Source organism: Lissotriton helveticus, chromosome 1_1 (genome assembly GCF_964261635.1).
Source record: "Lissotriton helveticus chromosome 1_1, aLisHel1.1, whole genome shotgun sequence".
Taxonomy (NCBI): Eukaryota; Metazoa; Chordata; class Amphibia; order Caudata; family Salamandridae; genus Lissotriton; species Lissotriton helveticus.
The window spans coordinates 1,903,418,544-1,903,443,447 of NC_136057.1; the positions used below are offsets into that span (position 1 = coordinate 1,903,418,544).

At 48.0% G+C, this 24,904-nt stretch overlaps 1 long non-coding RNA gene across 1 annotated transcript in view; it reads right to left on the minus strand.

The window, feature by feature from the left end:
* The window catches only part of LOC144775596 (uncharacterized), a 348,461-nt gene that overhangs the window by 26,519 nt on the left and 297,038 nt on the right, over positions 1-24,904 (minus strand). Inside the window, exon 4 of the long non-coding RNA XR_013600556.1 lies at positions 10,350-10,422. This is a non-coding gene — a long non-coding RNA (uncharacterized LOC144775596). The remainder of the gene's footprint in view (positions 1-10,349; positions 10,423-24,904) is intronic.

A 24,904-nucleotide genomic window follows, 5' to 3' on the forward strand; every position in this document is an offset into this window, starting at 1 on the left:
TCGAAGGCCGATCTGAAATCGACTAAACAAAAGTAAAGTGACTGTTTAGAAAAAAGTCTCTTATCCATTAGAACTGATAAAATTAACAAGTTGGTTGTGGTGCCTAAGCCCTTAATGAAGCCGGTTTGGTTGGGGGGTAGTATTGACTTTTCCTTGACCCAATCTGTCAGAATTGATAATAAGAGACCTGCGAATAGCTTGGCGTCCGTATCTTGCAGGGTGATCAAACGGTAATTCTCCGGTAATTGCCAATTACCCTTTTTGAACACGGGCGATATAAGTGATCCTCTCCAGGATTGTGGTATTTTCCCTGTATGGATAATTTCATTGAAAACCTTCGTCAGATAGGTAGCCCATAATAGGGGGTCCTCTTTATAGAGGGCAAAAGGGATACCATTGGGACCCGGAACTCCATCCTTTTGTCTCTTTATTATGTTTGCTACCTCAGCGATTGTGAAATTTATCACCGGATCCTTTCAGTTGATCTTTCAGTGGGCTCTTTGTAGCCCCCACCGTTGGTACATACTTCTATTTCGGCGAAAAGGTTTTTTTTAAGGAACCTTACCCAGTCCTCTTCTGTTATTGGCGAGGCTATTACATGCTTGTTTGGTCTGTTTATTTCGTTAATAATTTTCCAAAATTCTCTAGAGTTTGGTTGGTTACTAGCGTGGAAGATTTTTGTCCATAGCTCTTGTTGGGTTTTGTTTTTTTCAGACCATATTAATTTCCTCAAATTACTATTCGTATTTCTTTTTTTTTTTTTTTTGGGTTAAAAACTTTTATTGAGCAACAAAATTATGTTTACAGAAATGGGCCTACAACCGCACGGGCTGGCCGCTAAAAATCAGAGCATAATGTGGTATAAAACAGTGGTCTCCACCCCGGCGGTCTGGCACGGACCGGATACAAAATGCCGCCCATAATATGGAACAGGATAGGACAATTTTCTTATTTTAGATCACAACCAAAAGTAACAAACACCGAAAACAAGGCGAAGGAGTAACACACAGAGTCAGCCCTAGAGGGGGGGAAACTCACTAATCAAGAATACAAAGTTACAATCAGTAGGATAAGTCCAGGCGGGGGGACAGCGGGGAGGTCAATCAAGCCAACGGACAGTATACGAACTTTCAGGAACGCCAACCTAGGGTGACAAGGGAACATCAGGGGTCTCTACCAGGGGAGGAGTACAAATATCTCCGCGATAGGCGTTCCACTGACACCAGATCTTCGTCCATGCCCTAGGTCTGCCCCTAGCTGTGTACACAGTCTTTTCGCGGAACATAGACCAGTCCATGTTTTCTTCCCACACAGACACAGTGGGGGGCCTGTGCGAGCCCCAAAGTTGTGCTATGTCCCGCTTCGCAACCATATACCCCAGGGTCGCCCATCTGGTCTGGGCCGCCGTATAGTCGGTGGGTTCCCACACGTTCAACAAGCATCTCCGGGCCTCCGGCATCAAGGCAATTCCAGTCACATCAGCCATCACCGCAAGCACCTCAGTCCAATAAGCAGCCACCCTCGGACACTCCCAAATAATGTGAATAAACGTAGCACTCATCCCACACCCACGCTTGCATAGTCCATCCGGGGAAAAACCCATCGCAACCAAACGAGGACCAGTGACATACACCCGGTGGAAGATCTTGAGCTGAACCAGACGGAGACGGGCCGGAATGGCGACCTCTTTCGGAGAAGATAGAGCCGACTGCCAATCCTCGTCATCCAATTCCAGCCCGTCTCCGACCCATGCCTCTCTAAGTCGAACGAGCAAGTCTGTGTGATTGTTAATCAGCTTCTTATAGATCAAGGAGATAGTGCTATCGGGGAGATGACCATCCAGGACACGATCCTCAAGGGGGGAGGACTCGGGGATGGCGGCACCAGAAGTCAGAACAGAAGTGAGGGCGTGACGGACCTGTAAATATCTAAAAAATTCCCTATCACTCAGGTCATAGTCATTTCGAAGGGCCTCGAAGGACTTCACCGCTCCATTCGCCCACACGTCACCCACTCTACATATTCCAATCATGTCCCAGCGGTCAAACCCCTTCGTTGTCCAAAGACATCCCAGACGCTCAGATGCATAAAGCGGAGTCGCCAGCGTAACTCGATCATCCCATCCCATACTCACATTCGCAGCGCGCCACACACTAACCGCAATCCTAGTCGGTCCCGTAAGGTGAAGCCCAGCCGACCTAGAATAAAGAACTCTATTAAAGTCTCCACCCGGCAGTTGGAGTCTGTCCATTGCAAAAGCTGGATCCGGACCCGGGGAGTACATCGAGTGGTTAATGGCAGACAGCTGAGTAGCCCAATAATATCTCCTAATATCAGGAAGTGCCATGCCCCCGTCATACCAAGGGATGGTGAGCTTCGCAAGGGCAATACGTGGACGCCCGTCCCAAATCAGCTGTCTCTGTAAACTCTCGACCTCCCGGAAATAAGTAGTAGGGATATCATCATAGGAATTCTGGAGTGCGTAAAGGAAACGCGGTAAGGACATCATCTTGAAAAGGGCGGCCCTGCCCAGCGGCGACAAGGGTAATTTACGCCAGCGAGCCACGTCCAGCCTCAATCTATGAAGCGGGGGAAGGAGATTACGTTCAAACGGGAGCGACGAATCCAGCGTAATAAAAACCCCCAAATACTTGAAACCTGACTGAACAACCTGGATGGGAAATCTTCTCGGCAACGGGGGCAGATCACCCGAGATAACATAGACACAGGATTTAGCCCAGTTTATAATCAAACCAGAATTCTTGCCGAACGAGGTGAGAACGTCAAAAAGGACATTTAAAGATTTACGCGGGGAAGTAAGGTAAAGAAGAATGTCGTCCGCGTAAAGCGAGACACGATCCTCAAAATCCGGGGACCAACGTATACCTTTGATAGACGGCTCCCATCGGATCCATGCAGCTAGTGGCTCCAATGCGAGAGCAAAAAGTAGTGGAGACAAGGGGCACCCCTGTCTGGTCCCCCTACCAAGGGAAAAGGGAGCTGACACTCGACCGTTAACCACGACCTGTGCCAGGGGGTCGGTATACAGCAGTTTTACCCATCCGATGAACTCCGGGCCAAAACCAAACTTCTCAAGAGCCGCCCAAAGGTAGGGCCACTCTATCGTGTCGAAAGCCATCGAGGCGTCCAACGAAGCCAAAATGGCCGGCTCCGGCAGAAGCCCCGCCCTCGCGAGGGCTCCATGAAGGCGCCGCAGATTAAGAGCTGTGTTACGGTGCGGGATATATCCAGATTGGTCCGGATGAATCAAGTCACTAATGACCGTTAGGAGACGAGTAGCCAAGACCTTGGCAAGAACCTTAGGCTCAGCATTTAACAGGGAAATGGGTCTATACGACGCACAAAGATCCCGGGGCTTACCATCTTTAGGAATTACCACAATCGTGGCCAGGCGCTGGTCATAAGGGAGATCACCCTGATCACGGGACTCCCGAAACATTGCTCGAAGATAGGGCGCGATCTTATCAGGACGCAGTTTGTATAACTCAATTGGCAAACCGTTCGGGCCCAAAACCCTGCCCGAACGGAGAGAGCGAATTGCAGTCGCTATTTCGTCCGTCGAGAACGGGGCCTCCACAGAGACCCGCTCCAAATCGGAGAGGCAGGGCAAAGCTATGTTGCGCAGCAAGAGGCGAGAGTCGTCTTCATCCCTTTCCGACACCGGGGAGTAAACCGCACGAAAATAGTCAGCAAAACATTCCACTATTTCAACCGGGTCAGTCACTCTCACACCATTCAAAGTCTGAATCACAGGCACTACTCGATTCGCCCTCTCCTTCTTGTCCAACCAGGCAAGCAATTTACCCGCTTTGTCCCCAACATCATACAGACGGCCCTGTTGCTCTCTAAACATCATCTTGGCCGCATCCGTGACCAGGGACTTATAGTCAAATTGCTTCAGACCCAGGGCATGGAGTTTGTCACGAGTGACACCCGATTCCAGGTCAGCCTCCATCTCAAGTATTTCCATCTCAAGATCCACCACCTCCCGATTTCTCGCCTTTTTGGTTTCAGCAATGATAGACAGGGCCTGCCCACGAATTACAGTCTTAAAGGCCTCCCATAGGGACACAGCAGAAGAGACAGATCCCTCGTTTTCCAGAAAGTAGTGATCCAGGGACTTAATCAATTGACCACGGGTCTCAGGGGAGCTCAGGTACCAAGGGTTGATAGGAGCCACCCGACCTGCCGCCTCCACCCCCACGTCAAAACAGAGCCAGAGCGGAGAATGGTCCGAGATGCCCCGGGGGAGGTGTCTAATCTCCCGGACAGCCGATGACTGTTCAGCTGGCATGAGGAAGTAATCTAGTCTGGACAAACTCCCATGAGCCCCGGAGTGGAAAGTATACTGAAGCTGAGTGGGGTGCATAAGTCTCCAGCAGTCCACCAAACCAAAGGTATCCAAAAAGCCACCCAGCCATAATTGGGCCGAAGGAGTATCCCTAGGGGGGTAACGATCACTCAGACCCGAGAGAACAGAATTAAAGTCACCAGCCATGAAAAGAGCACCATCAGGGAGTCCCAACAAAACTCGGCCCACATCAGAGAAGGTAGAGGCCTGCAGGCCGGGGGGCACATAGACGGTGAACAGGGAAAGGGTCCTGCCCTCATATCGTCCCACGAGGACGGCGTAACGCCCTCGATCATCGAGGAGTACATCATCTATCGCAAGGGGAAGGGAAGACCGGACAAGGATGCCCACCCCCCTGGAACCCGTTGTAAACCCTGAGTGTGCAACAAGACGATAGCCCCACCTATTCATCGCGCGACAAGTATTGCCCACTAGGTGCGTCTCTTGCAGAAAGACAATATCGGGAGACAAACGTCGCAGGCATCGCAACACCACCCCCCGCTTTATACGATCCCCTAGACCATTGACATTCCATGAAATAAACCTCAACCCGCTACCCCCCATCCCACAAAGTAATGCAGGAGCCACCCCACAATGAGCATGACACTGAGAATACAATTACAAATATAGAATCGCCTTGAAAAAACAAAACACAAACCACAAACACCCCAACAACCCACCCCCCAACACCCAAGGAAACACCCCCCACCCTGCACCCCTGCAGTAGACAAAGAAGCCACCCCAACATGCAGTGTGCCTGTCGCACGAACAACCCCGTTCTACAGAAAGACCCCGGAGGAGGAAAAGGCCCTGTCCCACCCGCCACCCCGACAGAGGCAAAGGGGGGAGAGAATACACAGAAAATATAAGCGACTCAAGTACAGAACCCAGAAAGAAATTACATGATACGGAGACAGGGGCCTAGATAACAAATTCAGCTCTCCACGCCACCCTCGGCACCACCCGGGTGCTCGTGGGATCAGTCAGGTCAGGCCGGTCCGGCAGAGAGTCCAGCCAATCATTTACCGATTCAGGTCGATCAAAGAAAAAGGTCCGTTCACCGTACTCAACTCGTAGCCTGGTAGGAAAAAGCATGGCGTATCTCAGACCCAAGTCTCGGAGACGCTTCTTGACTCCACGGAAGCCCATTCGCTGTCTCTGCACAAGCTGAGAGAAGTCCGGGTAAAAGTTCACCATGGCATTTTCGAAGGCCACCGGGCCCTTAACTCTCGAGGCCTGCAGGATAGCGTCACGGTCCCTATAATGAAAAAGTTTTGCAACAATGGGCCTCGGCGGGGTGCCCGGCTTGCCCCGGCCACCCGGAACACGATGGGCACGTTCCACCGCAAAGAATTTGCTCAATCCAGATGGAGAAAGGTAGTTTTGTACCAAGTCCTCAACCAGGAGATCAACAGAATGTGGATCAGGATTTTCCGGAACGCCAATCACACGCACGTTACAACGCCGTGCCCTATTTTCAAAATCCTCCAAACGCTGAGACATGAAATCGTTCACCTTTCTGAGGTTGCCGATCTCCGTTTGTATCTCCGAGACGTCGGCCGTGAGGCTAGATGACTTGAGGTCCAATGACTTCACCTTCTCATTGGTTTTAGATAAGTCGGCCCGAATCAGGTTCACATCAATGGCCACAGTATCAATTTTGTGGGCCAGAGCTTCATACTGTTGGCCGATGGTTTCTCTCATGCCAGAGATGGCGCCCATGATGTCCTGTAGGGACGGCTCTGCCGAAGCCTCCAAAGGGTTTCCCACTGCACTCGGGCCAGGCAAAGCGGCACCGGGGGACACCTTCGACTGTGTGTACCGGTCCATGATATTAGACTGGACCGGGCCCCCGCGAAGGGGCGTCTTGGTCTTTCGTCTCTCTTGGTCCCCTCTGCCAGCCATAGCGGAGACCGAGTCCCCAAGGGACCCACGCGACCTGGTGAAAATGGCCGCAGGAAAACAGGGCGCCGGAGCCAAAAGCCAGTAGCGAGGGCAAGTCGAGGTGTGAACCGGTCTGGAAGGACTCAAAGCAGGCGAAAGGTGCTTCTGCGATCCCGCGCCGCTGGACTCAGCACCGGCCAGACACCTCCGTTGGAAGACGTAGTCTGAGTCAGAATCGAAACCGAAAGTTAAGAGGGGGACCCATGAGTCGAGTCCCCCTGCCGCTGTTGTTCAACTCAGACACGGCAACAGAGCCTCACCAAGACCCGGGCGCGCCACCAAGGCGGGCCCCGAAAGTTCGAGTCGACGTAGCTTCGGTGCCCCTGGTCCAATTCGAAATCCGAAAACAATATTAAGATCAGCCCAGGTTCCTCTTCATTAGCCCTTATAAGAAGTCAGGATATGCTCAGGATATCATGCCGGGAGTGGCGGGGGTCCGGAGAGCGCTGTGCTCACGCGGCCATCACGGATGCCCGCTAAGCTCCTCCACTATTCGTATTTCTGAGTTGTATCCTAACGTCTTCATTATCCGGCATCCTGGTAAGTTGTTTCCTCAACTTGGTACGAGTCCGCCTCACTTTTTTAATAGTGTAGGGAAGATTGATTTTATTATCATTTTTTATTTTTTTTCCCCTGAATTTCGATTTCTTACTAGTCGTATTTTCATTATCCAACTCTACTGCCTTTTCAGTAAATTGTTCCCAACATAGTATTGCTGCCTGCGTTGCTTGCTTCTCAAAACATTACTTGCTTCTCAAAACATAACAACAATGTGCAAAGTTGTATTGCTCTGGCAGAATTTAAATTTTCTCATTAACTCTTTACTGGCAAAATAATACTTTGAAAAATGTTTTTAGTGATGTCTTCTACATGTGTGTACTTTAAATATTTTCTTTGGCCTAAAGCAAAATGCAGATATTGTTGGACGCCTAGTTGTGATGAAGACTACTAATATTATTATTAATAATAATTAATATTATATGTTTATATTCTCTGTTTTTATCACTGTTTGTGTTTCACATTCATAAAATGAATGTACAATTGTGTGTTTATAGTTAAGCAAGAAAGAATTATTGGTATCATTAGAATGTTATGTATTCGCGTGTGTTGTGATATTGCCATTATGATTTAATCTGATGCTAAAATAATATTAACACTGAATTCATAATAATAATAATAATAATAATATTAACAATGCATGTCAACAATGAAGAAGGCAGATCCCTAATTTGAAGGCACTGTGAATCAGTATGCCTCAAGAAACATTTCGGTTCAATCCAGTTTTTTCTGAATTGTGAAATGAACACATCAACATAAAACAGCCAAGGTACTTGTTGGTCAAGCAGACTTCAATAAATAATGCTGCATTATGGCTAAATACTTAAACTCAGCCTTGCCTGTTAGTGCACAGTTGTTGTATTTAATGTCTTATAGGAAATGGTAGCACAAAATGAAGACAATGGTTCAGGACAAGTATGTACCTTGTGCAGGGTAGAAAACAAATATTGATTTTGTGTAAAGTTTTCACCTGTTTCTTGTGAGAAGAGTAAACAGAAAGCTTGACAGATATATTTATTATTATTATTTTCATTTGTATAGCGCATAAATCACCTGAAGGTCTCAGAGCGCTTGCAGAGAAAGTCCTATCAGAAACCCAAACAAAGCAGAAGCAGAACTAAAAAAGCCATGTTTTTAACTGTCTGCGGAATCTCAAATAGTCAGGTTCCATCCTAATCTGGATGGGCAGGGAGTTCCATGCTTCCGGAGCTGTTTTACTGAAGGCTCTGTCACCATTTCTAGCAGTGCGAACTCTGGGGACGCTTAGGAGGAACTTGGTGGATGATCTAAGTGTTCTCACCGGGTGGTAGACCTTAAGCTTTTGTTCTAGGTAAGCTGGGCCATGCCCATTGATGGATTTGTGGACCAGGCAGCATAGTTTGAATTTTATACGTTTTAATATTGGGAGCCAGTGTAAGGTTTTTAAGCAGGGTAATGAGGGGGTACGGGGAGGAAGGTTAAGCACCAATCTGGCAGCGGTGTTTTGTAGGACCTGTAGACGGGCCAGCACGGTGGTATTTGTTGACGCCAGGAGGGCGTTCCCGTAATCAATTCTACTAACAATGAGTCCCTGTACTAGAGGCATACGGGCTGAGAGGGGAGCTATTTAAAAAAAATTCTCAGCCTACGCATGAGGCCGTAGCTGGTACCTACAACTTTATTGATATGTTCAGACATAGTCAGTTTATTGTCGATTATTACCCCTAAATTTCTCACTGAGGATTTGGGCTTGGGGCAAGGGCCAAGAGAGGCTGGCCACCAATCCTTGGACCAGATTTTATCTGCCTTTCCAAAGAGCAGAATCTCCGTCTTTCCTGCATTCATCATTAAGAAGTTTCTGGTCATCCAATCCTGAATGTCTACCATGCAGTTTTTGAAGCTCAATTTGCTTACGTCCGGGTTCTGATTGATAGTGATCAGAATTTGTGTATCATCCCCGTAAGACACGGTTCCAAAGCTGTGTGCTCGAATGACCTTAGCAAGAGGGGATACATACAGGTTAAAGAGCGTAGGGCTCAGTATGGACCCCTGTGGGACGCCCTTATCGTTCTCATAGTAGTTAGAGGAGTGGGCACCAACTTGAACCTTGGACCGTCTGTTGGTCAGATAGCTTTTTAGCCAGCATAGTGCGGAGCCTTCGACACCAACCTCAGCAAGACGCTCTAAGAGAGTGTGATGCGAGATGGTGTCGAAGGCCGCAGACAGGTCGAGCAAGATTAGTATGGCTGATTGGTTGGAGTCTAGTGTCAATCTTATGTTATCCACAACTTCAAGGAGGGCAGTCTCGGTGCTGTGGAACGCCCTCAAGCCTGATTGTGATGGATCCAGGAGCCTGTTTGTCTCTAGATGTGATTTGAGGTGTTTATTTATTAAGGATTCCATAATCTTACCAAACAGGGGAAGGAGTGAGATGGGCGATAATTAGGGAGTGATTTAGGATCTGCAGAGGTTTTTTTTAAAATTGGTCTAATTACTGCTTCCTTCCAATGTAATGGCACAGAAGAGTAAAGTAGGGACTGATTTAACGTTTTCGTTAAGGCCGGGACCAAAGCAGGAGCAACTTTAGATAAGATTTGTGGAGAGGCAGGGTTTCCAGGGGCTCCCGACTTCATATGTAGTAAGGTTGCCTCAACCTGTGCTTCAGTGAAAGATGGGAATTCCCTAAGTGTGGGAATAGAGTTGTTAGGATCCTTGCAGTTGCTGGTGGACAAGCCCGCCTGACAGGTAGGAGGTGACCGAGGAAAACGTTTGTGAATTTCATTAATTTTGTCGTGGAAATATACTGCCACAGACTCTACCCATTCTTTGGATTCATCGAGTGGTTGCTGGCTGGCAGGGGGGTTGGTAAAGTCTTTCACTATATTGTATAGCTCTCTCTGTGAGTTGGATGCTAGGGATATCCTGTTAGAAAGATAAGCCTTCTTCGCCTCAGCAATTCCTTTCATATATTGTCTGTGGGCAATTTTATATTGCGCCCTGTCGTTTGATTTCTCAGATAACATTCAATTTATATTTCTCTTTTGAACATTTTCCTACTAACTTCGCTTGACATGTTCCTCCTCCTCCAACTTTCTTTCCCTTGTTGAGCCTGAAGGTTCTGCGGCTTTGTGTGCTGACATATAGACTTAAGTACAGGTACCTCTTCTGCGTACTTACTTAATAAACACATTTTTGACCACACATATTGCTGAAAATTGAATTGTTGTAGGACATCCGCCATGTTTGTGACTGAGTATCCCATCCATCAACCACTATATAATATTCCCTAATTTCCTTGATTTGGCCCATCTCTTGTGTGTATAATGGATATTTACAATTGTTGGATATGTCAAACATTTCCGTTCCTCACTTTCTGTTTGCTTGAACTCAGAACCCCGCTGCTTAGTTATGGCTTGCACAAATTGTTAATACTGAAATACATCTTGAACATGGGTCTGCTGTAATAGGGTTGTGTTATATGCTGAGCCACACTTACCATGTCTTCTTCTTCCGAACGTTCTCTTCATTGTACGCCACCATGACACTCCTGGGAGGTAATCTGCAGGATCCTGCAGAAGATATTAGCAAACATCTACCTGTATCACTAACATAGATTAGGAAATTGCCAAACATATAATTTACAGAACAAACACCACAAACAGATTTGTCTTCCCTGTTACTACACAAAACAATTTTACACATATTGCTGATGGATAAAAATGGGCTACCAGGATTCAAACCTTCAAGTCACAGGTTAGATGCAGATATCCGCAGTACACACTCATGTGGCAGCCGTATTACCAGAGTGATACTGGCCAACTGAATATTAAATTCAATAATTACAGGGAAAGATTATTACACCGCTTTCACTCTTCCTCCACACAGTCCTTACTGAATGAATGCACTCCTCGCTTCAAATCAAGTACCTAGACGTGCCTTGTAAAAATATTTTGAAAGACTTATAAAAACCCTCATTCCCAGCACTGAGGGCAGTTGCAGCACATTGGACAATGCAGAGTAGGAGGGAGAGGGCTGGTGCATGGACTCAGACAACAAGGGCCACACATGGCTGTAATGAGGGAGCAGTAATGGACTTGGACTATGGATGGCTAGGAGGAAGAAGGGGGCAGAAGCAGCAAACTTGGGTGGGGGCAGCACAATGTCAGGCCAAGCCCTGTGTTCAACACCCCCACACACTGTCCATTGAGATGGGCATCTTGCTTAACATTAAAAAATACTTTGACGTTCACTTAAAAAACAAAAGTTACAAAGATGTTATACTTAGGAAGTAGAATTAAAAAAACCTTAAAATAGAAATTCACTGAAAAAAACAAAGATTACTGTGACGTTATAGTTAAGCTTAGATTTCACTCGTACAGAACCAGTGAAATTCAGCAGTTATAGTTACCTGAACTAACTATAACTTGCGCCCCCCTCAATGCTCTGCTTATGACCTCACATATTACATTACTCATGACAAGGTCAGTGATATCACTCATGACATCATTGATGACATCTCAAATGATATCACTCATGAGTGTTAAACATATATACTAAAGTACTACAAAAGTTAAATAGCAATACTTCATGCACTACTAATGAGTGATAATATTTCTAACAACTATTATGTGAGTGGCTGTGTGTATACATGTGTGTGTGTGTGTGGATGTATGACAGAACATCGCCAACCGTTACAACGTGCGCTCTTAGCACACAACCTCCACATCGCAAGGACTCTTACTTCGCACGTTTTTTCACCGCATGGCATTTCAATGCCAATGTTGTTTAGCCTATAGCAAATTCCATTAGGACGCATACCGAAAGATCGCACGCCATTACAACGTGTAATGGTTTCTCGTTTTTGCTCGTAAACTCCCTGTAATGAGTTTGAAAGTGAACTAAACTCAGATAAGGGAAAAAAGGGCAACATACTTCAAGCTACCGGTGTGATTAATTTGGAAGCACTGAAGCCCCTACATTTATCTAAGGCGGTTTGACAGGATGACTGAAAAAAACACAAGCCAATTTTATTTCAGTGCAGCTAGCAGGACTGCTAAACTTTGTGACCTCTGGATAATGGTCTACCGGTCCCAAGGGATACATGTTTATTTGTATAACTGCAGAACCACAAGAAGCCGACAAGCGGTACCAAAATAACCGTAGAAAAGCTGCAATTTAGTTGTTTCCTATACGGAACGTTTAGCACAGCACAGAGTTGTTCAGCAACCACACAACATTCTTATTATTGAATTGAAATGTTTAAACGGCTTAACCAATCCATTTATCACACACAAGTGAATAATTAGTCAATAAAAGGTAACCGCATTTCATGAATAGAAATCATTTGCTAATTATGCAAATTGTAATTTCTCCTAAAATGTAACATCTGGTTTATTTGCTAATTGACATTAGAATAACTATACTGCATGTTTTGTTGACTAGTGTCTTTAAATACAACGTTTTATTTGCCTCAAACCATCAACAGTAGCTATCCTGTTTGGTGGGAATTGGTTTAACAGAAGACATACACTCCAGTTTAATGCAAGTTAACCAACAAAATAAATACATGATATGTCATTGCACATTCTGACAGAATACCACATCAATAAGTGATTAGAGTTTACTTGAAGAGATGGGAGTGCGATAGCTCCACAACGCCATGTCTACAGTTAACATTTAGTTTATGGATTTATTTAACATTTTTATATTGCACTTTGACAGCCGGACAGGTATTAACGTGCTTTACCCAGAACTGAAGAGTTTTACATGAACATGGGTTAGGAATGAGGGGAGAAGAGCCAGGAGGGAAGGGGAGAGCAGGGAAAGGGGTGGAACCGATGGGAAAAAAAGAGAAGCAGCTGAATGGACAGTAAACGAAATGTGGTGGAATATCTCTGACAGTAATGTGTGGAGACCAAGATGGGGTCATCCTGTGTAGTTCGCACATGAGAAAGATTACTGTTTGTTGCGGTACGATTTAAAAAGTTAAGTTCTAAGGCCTTTCCATAGTGAGAGTGTGTCATAATGCCAACATACCCACTTACCACAAGCCTTCTTTAAAAGGAGCAAAGGTTTTATTGGCACTAGATGAATGCTGTTTGCTCTGGACATCACAGAAGCAGTCTGCTTGGAAAGCATTACACTTTCAAGGTGCTCTACAAAACGCAAAGTAAAATGGAAATACCTATGGCTCAGTGACAATGAGAGATTCCTCGGCAGGCAGCCGTGCTTGGTACACTGCAGTGTCCAGATGTATTGTATTGTAATTGCATTTATATAGCGCATACTATCCCTGCCAAGTGTGCATTTGTTAGTAAAACTTATACGAGTGAAGAACTGACTCACCGGCTCCATACATCCATCATGCACCCATCACCAATTTTCGCCACTAATCCATCCACCCACCATGCATCCATCAACAATTCTGTCCATCCATCCACCCACCCATCCATCCACCATGCATCCATCAACAATTTTGTCCATCCATCTATCCATCCATCCATCCATCCATCCATCCATCCATTCATCCATCCATCCACCCACCCATCCACCCATCATGGACCCATCACCAATTTTCACCATCCATCCATCCATCCATCCCCCCATCCACCCACCATGCATCCATCAACAATTTTGTCGATCCATCCATCCAGCCACCCATCATGCATCCATCCACAAGTTTAGCCTTCCAACAATTTTGTCCATCCATCACCCATCATCAATTTTTGCCATCCATCCACCATGCAACCATCAACAAGTGTGCCCATCCATCCACCCATCATGCAGCCATCAACAATTTTGCCCATCCACCCACCCATCCATCCCTCCACCCATCAAGCAGCCATCAAAAATATTGTCCATCCATCCATCCACCCATTCATTCATCCATCCATCCACCCACCCACCCATCCATCCCCATGCACCCACCACCAATTTTCGCCACCCATCCATCCCCCCATCCACCCACCATGCATCCATCAACAATTATGTCCATCCATCCATCCCCCATTCATTCATCCATCCATCCACCCATCATGCAGCCATCACCAATTTTGTCCATCCATCCATCCATTCATCGTTCTTGCCTTCCACCCTATCATCCATCCACCCATCCTTTCCACACATTCACCCAACCGTTCATCCATCGATCCACCTATTTTGCATCCATCCACCCTTCCATCCATCCATCCATCCATCCATCCATCCACCCACCCATTCTTAATTCGTCCAGCCATCCATCCATCCATCCATTCATCCATCTTGCACCCATCTAGCATCCATCCACCTTGCCTTCCACCCTATCATCCACCCACCCATCTTCCATCCATCCACCCTTCCATCCATCCTTTCATCCATCCATTGACCCATCCTTCATCCATCCGCATCCTACCATCCATCCACCCATCCTTTGCACACATTCACCCAACCGTTCATCCATCGATCCACCTATTTTTCATCCATCCACCCTTCCATCCATCCATCCATCCACCCACCCATCCTTCATCCGTCTATCCATCCATCCATCCATCTTGCCTCCATCTAGCATCCATCCATCTTGCCTTCTACCCTATCATCCACCCACCCATCTTCCATCCACCCACCCTTCCATCCATCCTTTCATCCATCCATTGACCCATCCTTCATCCATCCGCACCCTACCATGCATCCGCCCATCCTTTTCACACCCATTCTTCATCCGTCCAGCCATCTATCCATCCATCCATTCACCCATCTTGCACCCATCTAGCATCCATAGACCCATCCATCTACTCACCCACATTACTTTCATGTTGGTTAAAACGTTTGTGTGACATCGCACTGAAATGTGTGAAGTCTTTATTTCGTTCTTGCTGTTTATTTCGGTATTGACTCGCATCTTTATTTTTTACATAGTTTTTCCTTGATAAAGAGTTCACACATCATTTCAGTGCGATGCAGTGCGATGTCACTCAAACGTTCATGCTGATAATAGCGTTGCGTTTGAGTGACATCGCACTGAATGTTACTGAAATGTGTGAACTCTCGCATCTTTATTTGTTTAATTGTTTTTCTTGTCTTTTGCAGTGCGATGCAGTGCGATGTCACTCAAACGAATGTTACAGAAATGTGTGAACTCTTGCATCTGTGTTTGTTTAATTGTTTTCCTTGTCTTTTGCAGTGCGATGCAGTGCGATGTCACTCATACGTTCATGCTGATAATAGCGTTAATTTTGAGTGACATCGCACTGAATGTTACTGAAATGTGTGAACTCTCGCATCTTTATTTGTTTCATTGTTTTCCTTACATCCTCTCGCATCTTTATTTGTTTCATTGTTTTCCTTACATCCTCTCGCATCTTTATTTGATTAATTGTTTTCTTACATACTGACATCGTACTAACATTGCGTTATCTTTATTTGTTTCAAACGAATGTTACTGAAATGGGTGAACTCTTGCATCCTGACATCGCACTAACATTGTGTTGCTGATTCCATACGTTGTGATGGCATACGATGTAAGCAACAAAGCGTTGCTGTGCCTTGCGATGTGAAGGTTAGTGCGATATGTTGATTGCGGTGTATTGTGCTCGCGAAGTGATCACTTCGTTGAAATGGGTGTTCGCCATGTGTGTGGATGTCTAAGTGGCTGTATAGGTATGTGAGTGGCTGTATGGGTGAATAAGTGGGTGTGTGAGTGACTGTATGGGGGACTAAGTGGGTGTGTGAGTAACTGTATGGGTTTGGGAGTGGGGGTAGGAATTGCTTTATGGGTGAGTGAGTGGCTGTGTGAGTGGCTGGATGGGTTAATGAGTGGGCGTGCCAGTGGCTCTATGGATGAGTGAGCAGGTGTGTGAGTATCTATATTGGTGAGTGAGTGGGTGAACAAGTGGTTGTATGGCTGAGTGAGTGGCTGTATGGGTCTGTGAGTGGCTGTATGGGTGACTAAGTGGATATGTGAGTGGCTGTATGGATGAGTGACTGTATGTAAGTGGCCTTATAGGTGACTGGCTGTTTGAGTGGGTGTGTGGTTAAATGAGTGGATGTGTGAGTGGCTGTATTGGAGAGTGAGTGTCTATGTGAGTGGATATATGGGTGAGTGAATACAGATATGAGAACTTGTATTGGTGTGTGAGTGGGTGTTTGAATGTTTGAATTGGTGAGTGAGTGAGTGGTCTGTTGAGAGGCTGTACAGAGTGAGTGACTGGGTGTCTGAGTGGTTGTATGGGCAAATAAGTGGGTGTATGAGTAGTTGTATGGGTGAGGGGTTTATGGGTAAGTGAGTGGGTGTGTGAGTGGCTCTATGGATCAGTCGGTGGGTATGTGAGTGGTTGTATGGGTAACTGAGTGGGTGTGTGAGTAGATGTATGAGTGGTTTCTAGATGATGGTACAAAAGGGGGTGGTGATGGACGTAGCATCTGAACCAATCAAACACTCACACCCAGTCAACAGATCTGGGTTTAATCCATCACCGTTCTTTAGCCCACTCTACCCAGTTCAGACATGGCCATATGCAAATCAGTCTGACCCTGTGCCTCATGGGAACAGTCCAGCCCGAACTGCCAAGCCATGCCTTCCCTGGACCGGAAACAAGCTTCCGAGGACTGGTTTCTGGCATTTCAGCCGTCTTCACCCCGGCTTGCTTGAATCCAGTGGCAAAGTGAGCAAGGGACTCACATCTGAGCATACCCTGCCAACTAATGGCGAACAAAGTGGTACAAAAGGGGGTGGTGATGGACGGAGCATCTGAACCAATCAAACACTCACACCCAGTCAACAGATCTGGGTTTAATCCATCACCGTTCTTTAGCCCACTCTGCCACCCCAGTTCAGACATGGCCATATGCAAATCAGTCTGACCATGTGCCTCATGGGAACAGTCCAGCCGGAACTGCCAAGCCATGCCTTCCCTGGACCGGAAACAAGCTTCCGAGGACAGGTTTCTGGCATTTCAGCCATCTTCAGCCCGGCTTGCTTGAATCCAGTGGCAAAGTGAGCAAGGGACTCACGTCTGAGCATACCCTGCCAACTTATGGCGAACAAAGTGATACAAAAGGGGGTGGTGATGGACTGTTCCCATGAGGCACAGGGTCAATACTGATTTGTATATGGCCATGTCTGAACTGGGGTGGCTTGGTGAGCAAAATAACAATGGATTAAACCCAGATCTGTGACTGGGGGTGAATGTTTTGTCATTGTGCAACATTCCGTCCATCATCTTGTGTGTTTTGCTGTTCACCCTATGTGGGAAGGGTATGCCCAGACGTGGGTCCTGTGCTCACTAGGCCAGTGGAGTCAAGCTATCCTGGCTGAAGACGGCTGATAGCCAGAAACCGGTCCTAGGATGCTTGATTCCGGTCCAGGAAAGACATGGCTTGGTAGTTCAAGCTGGACTGTTCCCATGAGGCACAGGGTCAAGACTGATTTGTATATGGCCAGGTCTGCACTGGGGTGGGTTGGTGAGCAAAATAACGATGGATTAAACCCAGATCTGTGACTGGGGGTGAATGTTTTGCCATTGTGCAACATTCCGTCCATCATCTTGTGTGTTTTGCTGTTCACCCTATGTGGGAAGGGTATGCCCAGACGTGGGTCCCGTGCTCACTAGGCCACTGGAGTCAAGCTATCCTGGCTGAAGACGGATGATAGCCAGAAACCGGTCCTAGGATGCTTGATTCCGGTCCAGGAAAGACATGGCTTGGTAGTTCAAGCTGGACTGTTCCCATGAGGCACAGGGTCAAGACTGATTTGTATATGGCCAGGTCTGCACTGGGGTGGGTTGGTGAGCAAAATAACGATGGATTAAACCCAGATCTGTGACTGGGGGTGAATGTTTTGCCATTGTGCAACATTCCGTCCATCATCTTGTGTGTTTTGCTGTTCACCCTATGTGGGAAGGGTATGCCCAGACGTGGGTCCCGTGCTCACTAGGCCACTGGAGTCAAGCTATCCTGGCTGAAGACGGATGATAGCCAGAAACCGGTCCTAGGATGATTGATTCCGGTCCAGGAAAGACATGGCTTGGCAGTTCGGGCTGGACTGTTCCCATGAGGCACAGGGTCAAGACTGATTTGTATATGGCCATGTCTGACCTGTGGTGGCTTGGTGAGCAAAATAACGATGAATTAAACCCAGATCCTTGACTGGGGGTGAATGTTTTGCAATTGCGCAACAATCCGTCCATCATCTTGTGTGTTTTGCTGTTCACCCTATGTTGGAAGGGTATGCCCAGACAAGGGTCCCGTGCTCACTGGGCCACTGGAGTCAAGCTATCCTGGCTGAAGACAGCTGATAGCCAGAAACCGGTCCTAGGATGCTTGATTTCGGTCCCGGAAAGACATGGCTTGGCAGTTCGGGCAGGACTGTTCCCATGAGGCACAGGGACAAGACTGATTTGTATATGCCATGTCTGAACTGGGGTTGCTTGGTGAGCAAAATACCGATGGATTAAACCCAGATCTGTGACTGGGGGTGAATGTTTTGCCATTGTGCAACATTCCGTCCATCATCTTGTGTGTTTTGCTGTTCACCCTATGTGTGTAGGGTATGCCCAGACGCGGGTCCCGTGCTCACTAGGACACTGGAGTCAAGCTATCCTGGCTGAAGACGGCTGATAGCCAGAAACCGGTCCTAGGATGCTTGATTCCGGTCCAGGAAAGACATGGCTTGGCAGTTCGGGCTGGACTGTTCCCATGAGGCACAGGGTCAAGACTGATTTGTATATGGCCATGTCTGAACTGGGGTGGCTTGGTGAGCAAAATAATGATGGATTAAACCCAGATCTGTGACTGGGGGTGAATGTTTTGCCATTGTGCAACATTCCGTCCATCATCTTGTGTGTTTTAATGTTCACCCTATGTGGGAAGGGTATGCCCAGACGTGGGTCCCGTGCTCACTAGGCCACTGGAGTCAAGCTATCCTGGCTGAAGACGGCTGATAGCCAGAAATCAGTCCTAGGAGGCTTGATTCTGGTCCAGGAAAGACATGGCTTGGCAGTTCGGGCAGGACTGTTCCCATGAGGCACATGGACAAGACTGATTTGTATATGCCATGTCTGAACTGGGGTTGCTTGGTGAGCAAAATACCGATGGATTAAACCCAGATCTGTGACTGGGGGTGAATGTTTTGCCATTGTGCAACATTCCGTCCATCATTTTGTGTGTTTTGCTGTTCACCCTATGTGGGAAGGGTATGCCCAGACGCGGGTCCCGTGCTCACTGGGCCACTGGAGTCAAGCTATCCTGGCTGAAGACAGCTGATAGCCAGAAACCGGTCCTAGGATGCTTGATTTCGGTCCAGGAAAGACATGGCTTGGCAGTTCGGGCCGGACTGTTCCCATGAGGCACAGGGACAAGACTGATTTGTATATGCCATGTCTGAACTGGGGTTGCTTGGTGAGCAAAATACCGATGGATTAAACCCAGATCTGTGACTGGGGGTGAATGTTTTGCCATTGTGCAACATTCCGTCCATCATCTTGTGTGTTTTGCTGTTCACCCTATGTGGGAAGGGTATGCCCAGACGCGGGTCCCGTGCTCACTAGGGCACTGGAGTCAAGCTATCCTGGCTGAAGACGGCTGATAGCCAGAAACCAGTCCTAGGATGCTTCATTCTGGTCCAGGAAAGACATGGCTTGGCAGTTCGGGCTGGACTGTTCCCATGAGGCACATGGTCAAGCCTGATATGTATATGGCCATATCTGAACTGGGGTGGCTTGGTGAGCAAAATAACGATGGATTAAACCCAGATCTGTGGCTGGGGGTGAATGTTTTGCCATTGTGCAACATTCCGTCCATCATCTTGTGTGTTTTGCTGTTCACCCTATGTTGGAAGGGTATGCCCAGACGTGGGTCCCGTGCTCACTAGGCCACTGGAGTCAAGCTATCCTGGCTGAAGACGGCTGATAGCCAGAAACCGGTCCTAGGATGCTTGATTCCGGTCCAGGAAAGACATTGCTTGGCAGTTCGGGCTGGACTGTTCCCATGAGGCACAGGGTCAAGACTGATTTGTAAATGGCCATGTCTGAACTGGGGTGGCTTGGTGAGCAAAATAACGATGGATTAAACCCAGATCTGTGACTGGGGGTGAATGTTTTGCCATTGTGCAACACTCCGTCCATCATCTTGTGTGTTTTGCTGTTCACCCTATGTGGGAAGGGTATGCCCAGACGTGGTTCCCGTGCTCACTAGGCCACTGGAGTCAAGCTATCCTGGCTGAAGACCGCTGATAGCCAGAAACCGGTCCTAGGATGCTTGATTCCGGTCCAGGAAAGACATGGCTTGGCAGTTCGGGCTGGACTGTTCCCATGAGGCACAGGGTCAAGACTGATTTGTATATGGCCATGTCTGAACTGGGGTGACTTGGTGAGCAAAATAACGATGGATTAAACCCAGATCTGTGACTGGGGGTGAATGTTTTGCCATTGTGCAACATTCCGTCCATCATCTTTTGTGTTTTGCTGTTCACCCTATGTGGGAAGGGTATGCCCAGACGTGGGTCCCGTGCTCACTAGGCCACTGGAGTCAAGCTATCCTGGCTGAAGACGACTGATAGCCAGAAACCGGTCCTAGGATGCTTGATTCCGGTCCAGGAAAGACATGGCTTGGCAGTTCGGGCTGGACTGTTCCCATGAGGCACAGGGTCAACACTGATTTGTGTATGGCCATGTCTGAACTGGAGTGGCTTGGTGAGCAAAATAACGATGGGTTGAACTCAGATCTGTGACTGGGGGTGAATGTTTTGCCATTGTGAAACATTCCGTCCATCATCTTGTGTGTTTTGCTGTTCACCCTATGTGGGAAGGGTATGCCCAGACGTGGGTCCCGTGCTCACTAGGCCACTGGAGTCAAGCTATCCTGGCTGAAGACGGCTGATAGCCAGAAACCGGTCCTAGGATGCTTGATTCCAGTCCAGGAAAGACATGGCTTGGCAGTTGGGCTGGACTGTTCCCATGAGGCACAGGGTCAAGACTGATTTGTATATGGCCATGTCTGAACTGGGGTGGCTTGGTGAGCAAAATAACGATGGATTAAAGCCAGATCTGTGACTGAGGGTGAATGTTTTGCAATTGCGCAACAATCCGTCCATCATCTTGTGTGTTTTGCTGTTCACGCTATGTGGGAAAGGTATGCCCAGACGTGGGTCCCGTGCTCACTAGGCCACTGGAGTCAAGCTATCCTGGCTGAAGACGGCTGATAGCCAGAAACCAGTCAAAGGATGCTTGATTCTGGTCCAGGAAAGACATGGCTTGGCAGTTCGGGCTGGACTGTTCCCATGAGGCAGAGGGTCAAGCCTGATATGTATATGGCCATGTCTGAACTGGGGTGGCTTGGTGAGCAAAATAACGATGGATTAAACCCAGATCTGTGACTGGGGGTGAATGTTTTGCCATTGTGCAACATTCCGTCCATCATCTTGTGTGTTTTGCTGTTCACCCTATGTGGGAAGGGTATGCCCAGACGTGGGTCCCATGCTCACTAGGCCACTGGAGTCAAGCTATCCTGGCTGAAGATGGATGATAGCCAGAAACCGGTCCTAGGATGATTGATTCCGGTCCAGGAAAGACATGGCTTGGCAGTTCGGGCTGGACTGTTCCCATGAGGCACAGGGTCAAGACTGATTTGTATATGGCCATGTCTGACCTGTGGTGGCTTGGTGAGCAAAATAACGATGAATTAAACCCAGATCCTTGACTGGGGGTGAATGTTTTGCAATTGCGCAACAATCCGTCCATCATCTTGTGTGTTTTGCTGTTCACCCTATGTTGGAAGGGTATGCCCAGACAAGGGTCCCGTGCTCACTGGGCCACTGGAGTCAAGCTAGCCTGGCTGAAGACAGCTGATAGCCAGAAACCGGTCCTAGGATGCTTGATTTCGGTCCAGGAAAGACATGGCTTGGCAGTTCGGGCAGGACTGTTCCCATGAGGCACAGGGACAAGACTGATTTGTATATGCCATGTCTGAACTGGGGTTGCTTGGTGAGCAAAATACCGATGGATTAAACCCAGATCTGTGACTGGGGGTGAATGTTTTGCCATTGTGCAACACTCCGTCCATCATCTTGTGTGTTTTGCTGTTCACCCTATGTGGGAAGGGTATGCCCAGACGTGGTTCCCGTGCTCACTAGGCCACTGGAGTCAAGCTATCCTGGCTGAAGACCGCTGATAGCCAGAAACCGGTCCTAGGATGCTTGATTCCGGTCCAGGAAAGACATTGCTTGGCAGTTCGGGCTGGACTGTTCCCATGAGGCACAGGGTCAAGACTGATTTGTAAATGGCCATGTCTGAACTGGGGTGGCTTGGTGAGCAAAATAACGATGGATTTAACCCAGATCTGTGACTGGGGGTGAATGTTTTGCCATTGTGCAACACTCCGTCCATCATCTTGTGTGTTTTGCTGTTCACCCTATGTGGGAAGGGTATGCCCAGACGTGGTTCCCGTGCTCACTAGGCCACTGGAGTCAAGCTATCCTGGCTGAAGACCGCTGATAGCCAGAAACCGGTCCTAGGATGCTTGATTCCGGTCCAGGAAAGACATGGCTTGGCAGTTCGGGCTGGACTGTTCCCATGAGGCACAGGGTCAAGACTGATTTGTATATGGCCATGTCTGAACTGGGGTGACTTGGTGAGCAAAATAACGATGGATTAAACGCAGATCTGTGACTGGGGGTGAATGTTTTGCCATTGTGCAACATTCCGTCCATCATCTTTTGTGTTTTGCTGTTCACCCTATGTGGGAAGGGTATGCCCAGACGTGGGTCCCGTGCTCACTAGGCCACTGGAGTCAAGCTATCCTGGCTGAAGACGACTGATAGCCAGAAACCGGTCCTAGGATGCTTGATTCCGGTCCAGGAAAGACATGGCTTGGCAGTTCGGGCTGGACTGTTCCCATGAGGCACAGGGTCAACACTGATTTGTGTATGGCCATGTCTGAACTGGAGTGGCTTGGTGAGCAAAATAACGATGGGTTGAACTCAGATCTGTGACTGGGGGTGAATGTTTTGCCATTGTGAAACATTCCGTCCATCATCTTGTGTGTTTTGCTGTTCACCCTATGTGGGAAGGGTATGCCCAGACGTGGGTCCCGTGCTCACTAGGCCACTGGAGTCAAGCTATCCTGGCTGAAGACGGCTGATAGCCAGAAACCGGTCCTAGGATGCTTGATTCCAGTCCAGGAAAGACATGGCTTGGCAGTTGGGCTGGACTGTTCCCATGAGGCACAGGGTCAAGACTGATTTGTATATGGCCATGTCTGAACTGGGGTGGCTTGGTGAGCAAAATAACGATGGATTAAAGCCAGATCTGTGACTGAGGGTGAATGTTTTGCAATTGCGCAACAATCCGTCCATCATCTTGTGTGTTTTGCTGTTCACCCTATGTGGGAAAGGTATGCCCAGACGTGGGTCCCGTGCTCACTAGGCCACTGGAGTCAAGCTATCCTGGCTGAAGACGGCTGATAGCCAGAAACCAGTCAAAGGATGCTTGATTCTGGTCCAGGAAAGACATGGCTTGGCAGTTCGGGCTGGACTGTTCCCATGAGGCAGAGGGTCAAGCCTGATATGTATATGGCCATGTCTGAACTGGGGTGGCTTGGTGAGCAAAATAACGATGGATTAAACCCAGATCTGTGACTGGGGGTGAATGTTTTGCCATTGTGCAACATTCCGTCCATCATCTTGTGTGTTTTGCTGTTCACCCTATGTGGGAAGGGTATGCCCAGACGTGGGTCCCATGCTCACTAGGCCACTGGAGTCAAGCTATCCTGGCTGAAGATGGATGATAGCCAGAAACCGGTCCTAGGATGATTGATTCCGGTCCAGGAAAGACATGGCTTGGCAGTTCGGGCTGGACTGTTCCCATGAGGCACAGGGTCAAGACTGATTTGTATATGGCCATGTCTGACCTGTGGTGGCTTGGTGAGCAAAATAACGATGAATTAAACCCAGATCCTTGACTGGGGGTGAATGTTTTGCAATTGCGCAACAATCCGTCCATCATCTTGTGTGTTTTGCTGTTCACCCTATGTTGGAAGGGTATGCCCAGACAAGGGTCCCGTGCTCACTGGGCCACTGGAGTCAAGCTAGCCTGGCTGAAGACAGCTGATAGCCAGAAACCGGTCCTAGGATGCTTGATTTCGGTCCAGGAAAGACATGGCTTGGCAGTTCGGGCAGGACTGTTCCCATGAGGCACAGGGACAAGACTGATTTGTATATGCCATGTCTGAACTGGGGTTGCTTGGTGAGCAAAATACCGATGGATTAAACCCAGATCTGTGACTGGGGGTGAATGTTTTGCCATTGTGCAACATTCCGTCCATCATCTTGTGTGTTTTAATGTTCACCCTATGTGGGAAGGGTATGCCCAGACGTGGGTCCCGTGCTCACTAGGCCACTGGAGTCAAGCTATCCTGGCTGAAGACGGCTGATAGCCAGAAACCAGTCCTAGGATGCTTGATTCTGGTCCAGGAAAGACATGGCTTGGCAGTTCGGGCAGGACTGTTCCCATGAGGCACAGGGACAAGACTGATTTGTATATGCCATGTCTGAACTGGGGTTGCTTGGTGAGCAAAATACCGATGGATCAAACCCAGATCTGTGACTGGGGGTGAATGTTTTGCCATTGTGCAACATTCCGTCCAACATCTTGTGTGTTTTGCTGTTCACCCTATGTGGGAAGGGTATGCCCAGACGCGGGTCCCGTGCTCACTAGGCCACTGGAGTCAAGCTATCCTGGCTGAAGACGGCTGATAGCCAGAAACCGGTCCTAGGATGCTTGATTCCGGTCCAGGAAAGACATGGCTTGGCAGTTCGGGCTGGACTGTTCCCATGAGGCACAGGGTCAAGACCGATTTGTATATGGCCATGTCTGAACTGGGGTGGCTTGGTGAGCAAAATAATGATGGATTAAACCCAGATCTGTGACTGGGGGTGAATGTTTTGCCATTGTGCAACATTCCGTCCATCATCTTGTGTGTTTTAATGTTCACCCTATGTGGGAAGGGTATGCCCAGACGTGGGTCCCGTGCTCACTAGGCCACTGGAGTCAAGCTATCCTGGCTGAAGACGGCTGATAGCCA